The sequence below is a fragment of the Mesoplodon mirus genome, assembly GCF_964341445.2.
Source record: "Mesoplodon mirus genome assembly, chromosome: 9".
In the NCBI taxonomy this organism is placed as follows: Eukaryota; Metazoa; Chordata; class Mammalia; order Artiodactyla; family Ziphiidae; genus Mesoplodon; species Mesoplodon mirus.
This window is the reverse complement of record NC_138985.1, coordinates 54,367,695-54,383,261: the sequence shown is the minus strand read 5'-3', so window position 1 is coordinate 54,383,261 and position 15,567 is coordinate 54,367,695.

The window sequence follows — 15,567 nt, the reverse complement described above, 5'->3', positions numbered from 1 at the left end:
TGGAAATGACTGTTTCTTCACTATCCGGCTCTGAGGCCTTAACCAACCACAGGATGGACAGCAGCCTGAGAGTGGTCCAGAACTGGACCAGCGTTTGGGCGTGGGCTGTGTGTGAAAGGCTCCTGACAGGCCAGTTTCCCCGTTTCTAGACACCCTGAGCAACAGCCGGGGGCAGGTAAAGCAAGAGCAACACATTCCTTGGAGTTAGAAGAACTGGTTTTGAGTAGTAACATTGCTATATAACTAGCTGTAGGACTAACCAGATTAACTAGCTAAAGTAACTAGCTAAGTGACTGAGCAGATCATTCCACCTCCAGGAACTGAGTCTGGCATTTGTAAAATGAAGTCATTAGACTTGGTAATGACTAGCAAAAGATAAACTTCTGCTAAGATTTAGGATGAGAAACATGAACTTCATGTCAGTTAGGATGTAAGTCTTAAGAAGAAAAGTCTAGGTCTGGTTCATCCAGAACTCCCTAAGGTATTTCTCAAATGATTCAGTTAAGTCAACCTTGGAGTTATAAATAAAGATTCTTAACTAGTATAGCAACCTTTCTGGATTTCCTTACTAATGGGTAATATATACACTTCATAAAAACCTCCAGTATTGTTTTTCTCTTTAAGTTAGAATAAATTTTTGGTATTGAGTGAAAAATGTTTACCTTAGAAGAAAAGTTCATTTGGGTAGCACCCAACATTCCCTAACAATGATGGGTTTTCTGAAATGTTACTGTAATTGATTTGCTGTCAACATGTGGACTTAAATGTGCTCCTTTAGTATGTAGGCTCAATGTGGGTACAATTTTTTTTAACTTCTTTTTCAGTCCAAACAACACCTAATTCAGTACTCTAAATATAGTCAGCATTCAACAAAAATTTAATTACTAACTGAATCAAGGCTGCCGGGGGAAAAAGGGACATTGCTTCTTGTTTGGACATGCTCCTCTGATTAAATGCCACTTTAAAAATTACTTGCCAGAGCCTTTTGATAGTGGAAATATAAATGTTAAGTTTATAAATATAAGTTTATAAGTTTATAAATATAAATGTTAAGTTTATAAGTTTATAAATATAAATGTTAAGTTTAAAAGCATCATTATCTTAAGATATTTAAAATTGTTTTTCTTTATCAAACAAACCAGATAAATCAGTTGCAAATATTTTTAGTAGAGCTGAATTAGGAAGCTTGTCTCCTGGCTTCCATTTCTTACACCAGGTTGTTTCTCCCACAGTGATAGATATTTATTTCAATGAATTGTAATGTCCACAGTAACAAAAAAGAATGTACATGGGCTTTCAATTAGCTTTTGGCCACACTGGCCAGTGGAAGTAAATGGCCAGTCTCCTCCTGTCCCTGCTGCATGAGCCCCCATTTAAAACGCCTGGGTATAGTCCGCATTGCAATGACACAAGTCCCTCTGTCAGTAAGCTAATTATTTCTTTTTTCTTTTTCTTTCTTTTCTTTTTTTTCGCAGTGTGGCATGGCATGCAGGATCTTAGTTCCCTGACCAGGGATCGAACCCATGCCCCCTACAGTGGAAGTGCAGAGTCCTAACCAGCGGACCTCCAGGGAATTCCCCAGTAAGCTAATTATTTCTTTCCTACATGGGTAGGGTTGATAACGGCAGGCTTCTAAATCCTCAGAGCACATTTCTTTTTTCTACTAATGTCTATTCTAAGAAAAATGGTTGTTCTTCATGGTTTATTGCTGTGTTTCTGAAAATGCTCTTAGTGTCTAGGTGTCCCCAAGAAAGATGGTACTGCAGCCTCTGATGTAAGCAGTCCTTCTCTCTTCCTGCTTCTTCCACTTTACACTAGCATTTCTGTGACTTCTTCAAGCCCAAACCACTGTAGGAGTCCAAGTTCACTGCCCCAGTTACAGCTATCGTGTTTCTTGTGCCATTAGTAGATGCCATTAGGGCAGTATTACTTGGGGGTCAAACAAAAGGGGGCCATTTTTCTTGGAAGTTGGGGAAGACTTCGTCAAAGATACAATATTTAAACTAAGTCTTATAGAATATGTAGGAGTCTGCCATGCAGAAAAGAGACAGAGGAAGCAGCAGGTGTGAGGACAAAAGGCAAAATACCAAAAACAAACCCAACCTAGTAACTTTGGGATTATTAAGCAGAATGGGTGGAGCATAAGGTGGGGAGAGAATGATGCAACAGGATTTTTGAGGTTTAACTGGTAGGACTCAGTGACTTATGGAATGTGAAAGGAAGGTGAGATCTGAAGGTGAAGATATGTGGTGATGCCGTAAACAGAGACAGGAACAACAGGAGTAAGGCTGGGGTTCAGCGGACTTGAAATTACAGCTGAAACTATGCCAGCTCCTTTATGGGTTCAGTAATGTAAGGGGAGGTTAAGAGCTACATCTTAAACCCCAGCTCCTCCCCTTAATAATAAGGGATGCTAATTTGATTAATCACACTCAGATCACCAAAGTACCTACATTTACTTCTAGACGGGAAATTTGTATTAAACTATTAAAATGCCAAGCACATAAGTGATTTCTAGTCTCTGGAGAGGTTCTCTATCTCTCTCACTCAGGCTATGGAAGGGTCAGCTCATTCATTCATTCTCCCTTCCTTCCTCCCCCACTCCAAGATACTTTAAAAAATATTAAATAGCTTCATCGAGGTATAACTGATATATAATAAACTGAAACTATTTATACAGTTTGTTAAGTTTGAAATAAGTATATACCCATTTATTTTCTGCTCTCTATTTCATTAGTTTCTACTCTGGTAATGATTATTTCTTCAACTTATTTTAGGTTTAATTTACTCTTCCTTTCTAGTTTCTTAAGTTGGATGCTTAAGTCATTGATTTGGGACTTTTCTTCTATTCTAATAGTCATTTAGTGTTACAGATTTTCCCCTACATACTGCTTTAGTAGCATGCCACAAAAAAAATTTTTAGAACAATTTATTTATTTGTTTTTATTTATTAAAATTTTTTTTTCTTTTTTTAAAAATAGATTTATTTACTTATTTTTTGGCTGCATTGGGTCTTCTTTGCTGTGCGCAGGCTTTCTCTAGTTGCGGCGAGCGGGGGCTACTCTTCGTTGTGGTGTGAGGGCTTCTCATTGCGGTGGCTTCTCTTGTTACAGAGCAAGGCTCTAGGCATGCAGGCTTCGGTAGTTGTGGCACACTGGCTTCAGTAGTTGTGGCTCATGGCCTCTAGAGCGTAGGCTCAGTAGTTGTGGTACACGGGCTTAGTTGCTCCACGGCATGTGGGATCTTCCCTGACCAGGGCTCAAACCCATGTCCCCTGCATTGGCAGCAGATTCTTAACTACTGCACCACCAGGGAAGCTCCAGCATGCCACATATTTTGATATATCATGTATTTATTTTCATTCAGGTCAAAATACTTTCTAATTTTCCTCTTTGATTTCTTTACTGACCTATGGATCTAGAAGTAGTTTATAGAGTTTGGAACGATTTGAGGTTTTTCCAAATATATTTTTGCTATTGGTTTATAACTTAATTTCATTGTGATAAGAACATATTTTATATGAATTGAATTCTTTTAAATTTATTGGCACTTATTTTATGGTCCAGAATGTACTTTACCAAACACTGAGTGAGTCTTGAGGTTTTCCAGTCTGGCTGGTATGACAGGCATTGTTTGCTCCCGGCCCAAAGTTAGCACCTGACACTGTTACCTTGAATCTTTTCAGTTGGCTCAGTTCCTAGGTTTGGGTAGTTTCCGCATGTGCATTCACTCACCAGTACCTAGCTGAATACTCAGGGGGAACCCTCCACAGACCTCCCAAGTTCGCACCCTGTGAGCTTCTCTCCTGTCCAGATCTCCATCCTCATCCTCAGAATTCTAGCCACCTTGGTCCTTCTGAGCTCTTAGGCCTCATCCCAGGGAATCTGCCAGGTCCTGCCTTAGTTCCCTCTCTCTGCACTGAAGCCTGGAAATGCTGCCAAAGCAGTAGACTGGGGCAGTTGCAGGGCTCACTTCATTTTCTTTCCTGCCTATCAAGGCCCACTGTCCTTCCTTGACTGGTTTACATGTTTTACAAAGGGTCATTTCCTAAGTGTTGTCTGTTTTCAGTTGTTTCAAGAATGAGGATAAATCTGGTCCATATTACTCCATCTTAGTTGGAAGCAAAACCATCCATCTCTCTCTTTCTTTCCTCTTCTAAGAAGCTGCAACAGTAGACATGTCAGAGCCTTTTTCTACATGGGAAAAGACCCAGCCATCTCCTACAGCCTCTCTCTTCTCTCACATGTCAGCCAGGCCAGGACCTACAGCCTGCCATAGACAGCCAAGGCAAGCCTGAGAGTACGGATTTGTATCTGTCAACTTTTATAGTGGTAACATACAATCCCAAATCTAAGTGGCTGGTGGCAACAAACATTGATTTCTTGCCCACATGACTTGAGGGCTATCAATGGCTCCAGCTCTGCTGGGCTCAGCAAGCTTGGTTTGGTTCAAGTGGGCTTGCCTGGCCTCAGTTCAGCTCTGTGCATCCTCTTATTCTGGGACCAAAGGTGAAGGCATGCTAGTTTCTTGGTGAAGGTCCAGAAGAAGAGGCACAGGGCCAAAGCATGCAACCACATTTAAAGCTTCTGCTCAGTCATGGCATACCTGACATCTGTGCACATTCCATTGGCCAAAGCAAATCAATGACCAAGCCCAGAGTCAAATGTGCAGGAAAGTACACCCTACCTCCAGCAAACATGGCAAGGATAGAGAAAGAAAAGATAATTGTAAACAAACAATCACAATCTTCCATACCATTGATGACTTTCACTCTCTTGCTGTGTTTTCTCTACTACATGCTCTACTGGCACAATGGACCTTTTTCATAGTACTGAGCACATCATATATTTCACAGATTAATTTCTATTTGACATTTACGTGACTCTTAAGTCTGTCCCCCACTAGAAAATAAGCTTCATAAATGCGGAGACAGTGCCGGGCACGCAGTAGACAGTAATTGTATGAATGAATGAGCGAATCAGTGAGTGAGTGAATAAAAGAATGTCTTTCCTGCTTACTTTCCCAAGGCACTAAGGAATGTGCTAGATGGCATTTGGTTAGAAACTATTTAGGATGAACTAGCCTAGGACCAAAAATGCTGTGCGGTTCAGTCATACTTGCCAGAAAGCTCAGCCCTGGCACTTGAGTCAAGTATAGGAAATGATGTGGAGATTTGCTGTCCTTTGCTGCTGTTCTCTGATGTGGAGATTTGCTGTCCTTTGCTGTTGTTCTCTGATGTGGAGATTTGCTGTCCTTTGCTGTTGTTCTCTGTACATATTCTTGTCGATGTGGGGAGCTGGGGTTTGGAGTAACTCTCAGGCATTCCTCAGTTCTTGGCATAATCCTAAATGAATCACCTCCATAACTACACCCAGTTTTAATACTTGGCATACTGAGTGGCAGGCAGCAGGGAAGCAGAATACAAGGTGAGAAGATCAAAGCTGAGCGGGGTTTCTGGTGGCATTTAGAACTTGGCATGGCATCTCTGTGAGCCACAAGGACTGGGTTAGCCTCCCACAGAGCTCTAGCACAGACCTTTGGATTATTTGTAGCAGGTATTTGGGGTTAAGACTGGATTGGCTCCCCCAGATTATCCTGTTTTGAGCTGCTTTCAAGGGTGACCTCTGAAGATTCATGATATATCCTTGGACACAGTAACTTCTGGAATCCACATAGGGTATCATTGGGCATGATAATCTCAGGACCTGTATAGCACATTGCTGGCCATGGTAATCTCTGGAGACTCATATAGCATATTCTTGGGCACCTCAAGTCACCATGACCACTTATTTTCAAGTTGCCTTTGTCCAGCTGGGGGCAAACTTAGAGGTGGCTTTAATGATATTGGTAGTGATCTATTTCTTCAGGTGGGTGGTAAATACACAGGTTTTTATGTAATTATTTTACTTTAAAACCTACTTATATGCAATATATATTCCTTTGAATATATCAAATATTTTGCAATATAAAGAAACGAAAAAATAAGAGAAAAATACACATTAAAACTAAAGTGAGATCCCATTTTCAACCATCAGAGGATCACAAAGATCAAACAACTGATAAGACTCAAGAATGGTGAGAAAGGGAAAAAGCAGGTACACTCGTAAGTTGGGGGAATGTAAATTGGCACAATCTTTAAGGTAAGTCCTTTGACATGCCTATCAAAAGTACATTCTCTTTGTTCTTACAATTTTGCTTCATGAATATATTGTATAGATATACTTACACAAAGACTAATATGTACAAAAAAAAAAAGAAGACTAATGTGTACAAGGCTATTCAGTGAAGCTTTTCCTTGGTCATAGTAACAAAAGATTGGAAACATTGAAAGGCAAAGGAAAGATGGGTTGATTAAATAAAATGAACTGCTGTGAAGCATTTTAAGACTAAGGTAGCTCTCCATCTACTGACACAGAATGAGTTCCATAATACTAAGTGAAGAAGAAAGGAAGAGAGAGAAGGAGGGAGGAAGGAAAAAAAGGAAGGGAGGACACAAAGAGGGAATATTTCAAAGGGAAAGGAATGGTGCTCTCAGAAAGTAGCAAATGGTTGAGTATAGCTGAACTGAAGAATATGTATAAGAAACTGGAGGAAGATAAATGAGAAATGTAAGCAGGGGTGAGGACCTCGAATACTGCGCTAAAAGGTTTGCTCTGTACCTTGGAGAAGACAGAGAGCCTCTAAAGCATTTTAAGGAGGAGAATGATTGGGTCACATTTACTGTAACTCAGCAGCACTGGGGGGATAAAGATCAGAGGTGAGGGATAAGATGGAGGTGAGGAGGCTGGTTTGGAAACAATGAGAAACTCAGGGTGGAGGAGATCAGGGAGAAGTAAGATGGACCAGCACTGAGCAATTGGATATTGGGAGTAAGGGAGAGGAAAAGAGTCTGGGGTGTTCCTCAGAGGCCAGATGAGGTCAGCGGCTGAGTGATTGCGCCATTCAGAGAAATGGAATACAGAGGGACTGCTGGTTTGTGGTGAAGGGAGAGGGTGGTACAAAGCAAATTTAACAGGCTTGGCCTTCAACTTTCAGTATGGGAAAAGCTCAAGTAACACTCTAAAATTTGAATAGGCACAATTTTAGTCAATTTTACTGTATTTTTCCATATTGTTTAATAGCAAATTATGTAATATACCACAAAGAAAGTCTACACAAATTCCAATATTTATTTCTTGGAAGACTAGAGATGAGATGATTACATAAAAACAAGGTCTGTTAGGGTTTTGTTTTTGATTTTTTTCCCATCAGGGACATGCTCTGTTTTGTTTTAAAGAGTCAAAAACAAATCTGAGCAGTGATGTATTCATAACAGAATCAACTTGAGAAAAATCCCAAATTGCTAAAACTAGCAAAACCATAGCACTCTTCATTAAGATGCAAGAGATGGAAAAAAACAGCCAAATGATGAATTTAAGGTAACACCAGCTAATATACTAAGGAGAAAATAATTGGAGAATTCCAGTAGTACTTAAAAATAATGTCAAGAAACTGTGAGTGCAGACTTTAAAGACAAATTTGAAGGATAGTAAAAATAAAATTGAAGCTTCAGTCAATTTCAGAGAGAAATAGGGAAAGAAATCTTTATTTTTCTGTCTTTGCAATCCACAAGTCCTGATTTACTATTTAGAATTCCTACGATGTAATTCTTATTTTTCTTTGCTTCCAAGATAGAGGGAAATTTTCCCATGTCTTCTACTGATGTGGCAGTTACCTTAGGTTTTTTTCTATTCCACAGGGACATAATACTGTTTAGAATCAGGGATGTGTTAACAGGTTTGCTCCTCTCCTACTCTAGGCACCAAGAACACCCATCACAAGCTGGAGGGCATGCTCAGAATTAGAGGGTAGGGTGGAGCCATGGAAATAGGAGAAGCTGCTGAAGCAGCCCAAACGAATGAGGACATATTGGCTGTCTTAAAATAACACAACCATTCTGAAAGGTTCCACAAGGTCAGGGTAGGAGTTTATTAGGATGGAAGCCACAGGGGACATCCAGCTCAACTCTAGCAGTGGGAGTTGGTGTTACCTAAACAATGGGCTGCCTCTGGAGGAGAAAACTGTCTTGTCAGAAACGCTCACCCCAAGAATGCCCAGTCAGAGTATTTGTCTAAAGGATATGAGGAATAGAGGAGACATAGTACTAGAAGATTCTAAGGATCCTTGGCAAGTCGAAGAGCCCATATTTTCTCAACCTGATTTCGGCAGGGCTTAAAATTTCCTAACTTTCAGAGTTTGATGTGACTTTTAATGCATTGGCTTAAGTGAATGATTTTTCAAAGATACTAATTCATGAAAATGGTAAGAAATAATGAATTTAGAAATCAAGTCAGATATATATATTTAAATCTGAAATGCCGTTCATATGTGTGAAATATGATTTGGAGCTATTCTTGTTTTAACGATCAGACACACATATTCTAAAACATGTCTTATTTTAGTGAGGGGGAAAGCTTCCGGACACTTCAACAGCATTAATCCATCTTTGCACGGCTGTTCACGCAAGACACTGAATTATAGTTTAGTAGAGAAAAAGGGCATAAATCATTGAACATCTAAAATTCCAATTCAAATAGTGGACTCTCTCCTGAGATTGGCATAATTCAGATGTCCCCTTGCTGGTTCTCAGCCAGGGTAGCTCATCAGAATCACCCGTGGTTGCCCAGCCTCACCCCAGACCTGCTTAGCATGCATTTCTCTGACAGTTAATGAAGCTAAGCATCCCTTCAGAGGTGTATTGGCCACCTCCTTTGAACTGCCAGTCCCTATCATTTTCCTGTTTTTTCCTTTTTATTCTTTTTTACTTATAGGATCTCTTGGTTTATTAGTGACGTGCAACGATTCTGTTACATGTAACGTGCAAATGGCTTTCTCTCATTCTTTCGTTTACTTCTTGTTGTGTGTAGGAAAAACAGTAAGACTAAAATCACCAAACCTACTTGGCATTTTATAAATTTAGCATGCTCTTCAGACCTCCCACGAGAGCAATTCTTGCAGTCAGCAAAGCTGAGGTTTCAACTAAATGAAAACGGCAGAAATGATCGTCTAAGATATTTTAACATTTCAGTGGAAGTTTGTCATTGTTAAAATTCTTGAACGTCATTAGTACTTAATAAAATACTAAAGATTTCTCAATGTCTTAATTTAAAATGGACACTTCTCTCGATACACATTCTTGGTTTTAGCACATTGTGTACACAGTCTCTCCTTTTTTATTTGAAAATGGAGAAACAAAATGTCATATATCTCCCCCATCTCTATTGGTTTTCTAAAAATAGAAGTATAAATGATTTACAATATTGTGTTAGTTTCAGGTGTATAGTGCAGTGATTCAGTTTTGGATTTTTTTTTTTCAGATTATATTCCAGTATATGTTATTACAAGATATTGGGTATAATTCCCTGTGCTAAACATTAAATCCTTATTGCTTATCTATTTTATGTATAGTAATTTGTATCTTTTGCTCCCAGACTCCTAATTTGTCCCTCCCCCTCTCCCTCTCCCCTTTGGTAACCGTAGGTTTGTTTTTTACTTGAGTCTGTATATATAGATTCATTTGTATTATTTTTTTAGATTCTACATATAAGTGACATCATACAGTAGTTGTCTTTCTCTGTTTGACTTATTTCACTAAGCATAATATTCTCTAGGTCCATCCATGTTGCTGCAAATGGCAATATTTCGTCCTTTTTTTCTATGGCTGAGTAATATTCCTGTGTGTGTGTGTGTGTGTGTGTGTATCACATCTTCTTTATCCATTCAACTGTTGATGGGCACTTGGGTTATTTCCATATTAGCTTTTTAACTAGATTAAAATGAAAACATAAATCATCATTCTCTTTTCCAAAATCTCAGGTTGTTCAATTCAGCCTCTTTGATTCTTTATCTAGCCAGACAACACTCCGTGTGACTTTTCCCTTTGTTTTGCTAATTATGGTGGGAAAAGAGGGGAGGAGTGTCCTGAATCTCAAAGTGGATGAGAGTAATAGTTTTTAACTCATTGACATATCACTGCTCTCTTATTCTTTTAAACTGGTGTGATTTTTTCTTAACGTTTTCTATTCCTCTCTTTCAAGGAGTTAATTATTTCTGTAATGAATTTTATAAAGTGAGTTCTAATATTTTTTAATGTATTGAGTTCTTCCTAGGTGCCAGGAATTAGGGACACAGAGATAAACAAGGCATGTCTTTGCTTCTAAATTCAGAGAACAGGCAGACGGTACAGTTGCTGTGATCAACAGAGTAATGGATGCAACAGTGTCCATTCCCTAATCCCCAGAACCTTACATAGGACAAAGGCTTTGTAGATGTGATTAAGGTTAAGGAACCTGAGATAGGGAGGTTAGTCTGGATTGTCCAGGTGGGCCTTATCAAATCACACTAGTCCTTAAAAGCAGAGAACCTTTCCCAGCTATAATCAGAGCACCAGAGAGATGGTAGCATGAGAAGAATCCAACCAGCTGTTGCTGGCTTTGAAGGTAGAGGAAGGGACCATGAGCCAAAGAATGAATATGGGTAGCCTCTAGAAATTGGGAAAGGTAAGGAAACGGATTCTTCCCTAGATCCTCCAGAAGAAACACAGCCCCACTGACACCTTGATTTTAGCCCAGTTCTCGAGACCTGCATCAGACTTTTGACCTCCAGAACTGATAATACATTTGTGTTTTTTAAGCTGCTGAACCTGTGGCAATTTGTTAAAGCAGCAAAACAAAACTAACACAAGTGCTCTCCACTAAGTGCAAGGCAGCTCTGACTGTGATCAGGGTAGAATGGAGGCATTAGGGCAAGTGCTTTGTGTCCTCAGAGTTGAGCATGGCCCAACTGAGAGAGATGAGGAAGTACCACAAAGGAGGAGGCCTGCAAGTTGTCTTTGGAATATTAGGATTTGTTCAGTCACATGAAGGAAGAGGAGAACATTTCAGACAAAGAGATAAACACCTAAGTCAACATTACAATATGTTTGCATATCAATTTTCTATATGGGAAAATTGTGAAAAACTTGAAAAACAAACATAAGTACTTCTGCTCTTTGCAAAATGGCAGGCTAGATACTCTGAAGGGTCTTTCTGCTTTCCAACAACCATACGGTGACAATACAGGCTTTTCAATGCATTGCTGGGCTTCCAGGAAATAAGAAAATACCCAAAGCTCTCCATCCCACAACAAAAAAAGATAAGGTAGTGGCCATCTGTGTAGCTCAGACCCACTATCATGCTGAGACAACTAAAAAAGATGAAGAAAAGACAGTCACCTGGAAATCACCAACATGCTAATAGGCTCATAGGAATTACCAGGCATGAAGATGGGAAGCTAGAGAGGTACACCCAGCACCCAGAGCAGGTTTTGTCCTGGGTGAGTTTCCTGCCCAAGAAAGGTGGCTGAAAGGCTGAGCAGCATAAACAAGGAAAAAAGGTGCTAGCCACAAAAAAAAAAAAAAGATGGGTAAATTTGCATTAAAATTGAGAACTTCTGTTCACTAAAAAAAGAAAAGAGTAAAATAAAAAGGCAAGCCACAAAGATATTAGCAACACAAATAATGAGCAAAGAATTCAAATTCAGGATATATAAGGAACTCCAGAAATTCAATAAGCAAAGGCAAACAATCCAATAGGAAAATCTCCCCCAATTATAAATAGACATTTCACAGAAGCAACAGCACAGATGGTAAATAAATATGGTAAGATGCTACCAGAGAAAGGCAAATTGAAACAAGATACTATTTCACATCCGTGATTAACAAAATGAAGAAGTCTGACAATTTTGTGTTAAAAAGAATGTCAAGGGCTTCCCTGGTGGCGCAGTGGTTCAGAATCTGCCTGCCAATGCAGGGGACACGGATTCAAGCCCTGGTCCGGGAAGATCCCACATGCTGCAGAGCAACTAAGCCCGTGCGCCACAACTACTGAGCCTGCGCTCTAGAGCCCACGAGCCACAACTACTGAGCCCACGTGCCACAGCTACTGAAGCCCACGTGCCTAGAGCCTGTAGTCCACAACAAGAGAAGCCACCGCAATGAGAAGCCCACGCACCGCAGTGAAGAGTAGCCTCCACTAGCCGCAACCAGGGAAAAGCCTGTGCGCAGCAACGAAGACCCAATGCAGACAGAAACGATAAATAAATTAAATAAAATAATAAATAAATTTAAAAAAAAAGAATGTCAAGCAATGGGAACGCTTATACAACAACTGGTGCAAATTTATAATGAACTGGTTCAAACACTTCAGGAAAAAATTTGGTATGATGTACTAATTTTGAATGTTTACGTATCCTGCAACCCACCAATTCCACTTTTGGGTATATATCCTAGAAAACCACTGGTACACGAGCACCCAAAGCCACACGTAAGAGCATTCATAACAAAGCTGATGAAAAATATTAATTAGAAATAATTTAACATAGACAAGGTAATGGTTGAATATGTTGTGATATATTCATACCAGTATTATACAAATGTGAAAGTGAACAAGTATGAATTATAATGTAATAACATATCAAGTGAAAAAGAATTACACATCATGAAACCAATTTTTTAAAGCTCAAAAAACCTAAATAATAAATTATTTAGGAATACATTTAGATATGGTAAAACAGTGATTAATTATAATATTGAATGAAAGTAGCTAGTTGCAGAAGACCAGAGTATGACACCATTTTTATAAAGTTCTAAAATAAGCATGACTATGTATTATTTAGAGATACTTAGAGATTTATGTGGTTTCACATGTAAAATAACATATAAAAACCAATAACAAATTGAAATGGTAAGACCAAAATTCAAGATGGGTTATTCTAGCAGAAAGCAGGGGGTTGGGATGATGCAGGGGCTCACAGGAAGTTTCAACAGAATTGCTTATGTTTGGTTCATTCTCCATGTGGTGTGTTCACTTGTGTCCATCTTGGTATCATGTTTTTTAATTTACAAGTATATTGCATATATTATTTTGTAGTATCAAATACTACATAATAAAAATTTAAGCTATACAAGATTGTTTTTGCTGAGATGGCTGTTATTCCAGCTTCTCCTTCCTTGGGTGCACTTTTGTGTACCCCCAAACTCAAATGAGGGTCACAGGCCTGAAAGAAGAGGAAAGTGTGTTGTGAGATGATATATACCAATGCTGCCTGAGTTCAGCTCAGAACTAGTGATCTTCCCAAACTGGATGTCATAAAATGACAGAGCCAGTTCTCTGCTACTCTGTTGGGTTATATTTCAATTTGGTGACTCTTTTTTTTTTTTTTTTAGTGTATACTGTATGTTTAAAATGCTCTGCTCAGGAGTTCATGTGGGCTTCAAGTGGTCCTCGGCCATCAAGTACCTTCTCATCCCACCCCACTAAAATTCAAAGTTGCTTTTACACATTTTAAAGGAAGGGTAGAAAATGTTCCTTTGTCTAAATTACAATTTTTGTTTTAAATATGTAGCTTTTTTTTTTTTTTTAACGCGGGCTGCTCACTGTTGTGGCCTCTCCCGTTGCGGAGCACAGGCTCCGGATGTGCAGGCTCAGCGGCCATGGCTCACAGGCCCAGCCACTCCATGGCATGTGGGATCTTCTCGGACCAGGGCACGAACCCGTGTCCCCTGCATCGGCAGGCGGACTCTCAACAACTGCGCCACCAGGGAAACCCTGCTATTTTAATTATATGTCTTGGTGTGGGTCTGTTGGGGTTCATCTCGTTTGGGACCCTCTATGCTTCCTGTCCCTGGATGTCTGTTTCCTTCTTCAGATTTGGGAAGTTTTCAGCAATAATCTTATCAAATGCATTTTTGATCCCCTTCTCTCTGTCTTCTCCTTTTGATACAAATGTAGGCACGTCTGATGTTATCCCAGAGATCTTGCATGTTGCACTTGTTTTTGTTTGTTTGTTTTGTTTTGTTTTTTGTCATTCTATTGTTCTGATTGAGTGATTTCCATTCTTCTATCTTCCAGATCACTTATGTGTCCTTCTGTGTCATTTATTCTGCTACTCATTGCTTCTGGAGTATTCTTTATCCCAGATACTGAATTATCTATGTTTGATTGGGTCTTTCTATTTTCTAGTTCCTTATTAAAATGATCTATGTTTAGATCATTTCTCTTCCTGATTCAATTAGCATTTTCATTACCAATGATTTGAATTCTTTATCTGCTAAGTTGCTTATTTCTTTTTTTTTTTTGCGGTACGCGGGCCTCTCACCATTGTGGCCTCGCCCATTGCGGAGCGCAGGCTCAGCGGCCATGGCTCACGGGCCCAGCCGCTCTGTGGTATGTGGGATCTTCCCAGACCGGGGCACGAACCCGCGTCCCCTGCATCGGCAGGAGGACTCTCAACCACTGCGCCACCAGGGAAGCCCCTAAGTTGCTTATTTCTGTTTCATTGTTTTTTCATGGGTTTTCTCTTTCAGTTGAGAGTAGTTCCTCTGCCTTTTCATTTCACTTAAGTTTCTCTGTGTCTATGAACCTAGATGAAACAGTTAGCTATTTTGGTTTTGAAGGGGTGTTCTTATGTAGGAGTGTCCCTATGCTATGTGCATGTGCCCACTGCCTTTGGTGGGAGAGCTGGATTTGATGTGGATGCCAGCCATGTCTTTCCTCAGGGTGAGCTGGCAGCTGTCACCTTGGTAGGGGATTGGGCTGGAGGTGGAGGAGCTAGAACTGGAGCTGTGTGTGAGGCAGGACGTCCTCTCTGCTCAGTGGTTGTCACCGCCCTTGGGTCTGCTCCCAGGTTGCTGGAGTGGAAGCCCCGAGGGTCAGGCTTGAGCTGACTCTTCTCCCTTAAAGTGTGTGTTTTTCCTTCTCTTCACTCTGGAATCTTTGCCCCAAAAGGAGGGGAGTGCTGAAGCAAGTAGGGCTCATGGGCTTACAGAGTTTGGCTCGGATGTACCCCATGATCCTGTCTTTTCACTTGTTTCACTTGTGGCCACCCCAGATCTAGTGCTAGGCTGTAGCATGAAGTGAGTGGGGCCAGAATGTTCCTTTGGCTTGGGCTAGGGCATGCAGCAAGGTGGTCCTGGGCTGTTTCTGGGGTGCCACTTGAATACGTGCCAACAATGGCTACCTCCATGAAGGGCTCTCCTTATATCACAATTTTCTTTTAAAAAGATCAGCTTTTTTAAAAATAAATTTATTTATTTTATTTATTTACTTTTGGCTGCTTTGGTTCTTTGTTGCTGTGTGCAGCTTTCTCTAGTTGTGGTGAGCGGGGGCTACTCTTCGTTGCAGTGCCTGGGCTTCTCATTGCGGTGGCTTCTCTTGTTGCAGAGCATGGGCTCTAGGTGCACGGGCTTCAGTAGTTGTGGCACGCGGGCTCAGTAGTTGTGGCTCAGAGCTCAAGAGCACAGGCTCAGTAGTTGTGGCGCCCGGGCTTAGTTGCTCCGCAGCATGTGGGATCTTCACGGACCAGGGCTCGAACCCGTGTCCCCTGCATTGGCAGGCGGATTCTTAACCACTGCGCCACCAGGGAAGCCCAAAAGATCAGCTTTTACAGGACAATAAAAACATGACCTTCTAATGTCAGTTTACAAATAAGTTTCAGAAACACTTCCACTCTCCAAAAAAATAAAAAATAAAGCTAATTAGAGTTACAACA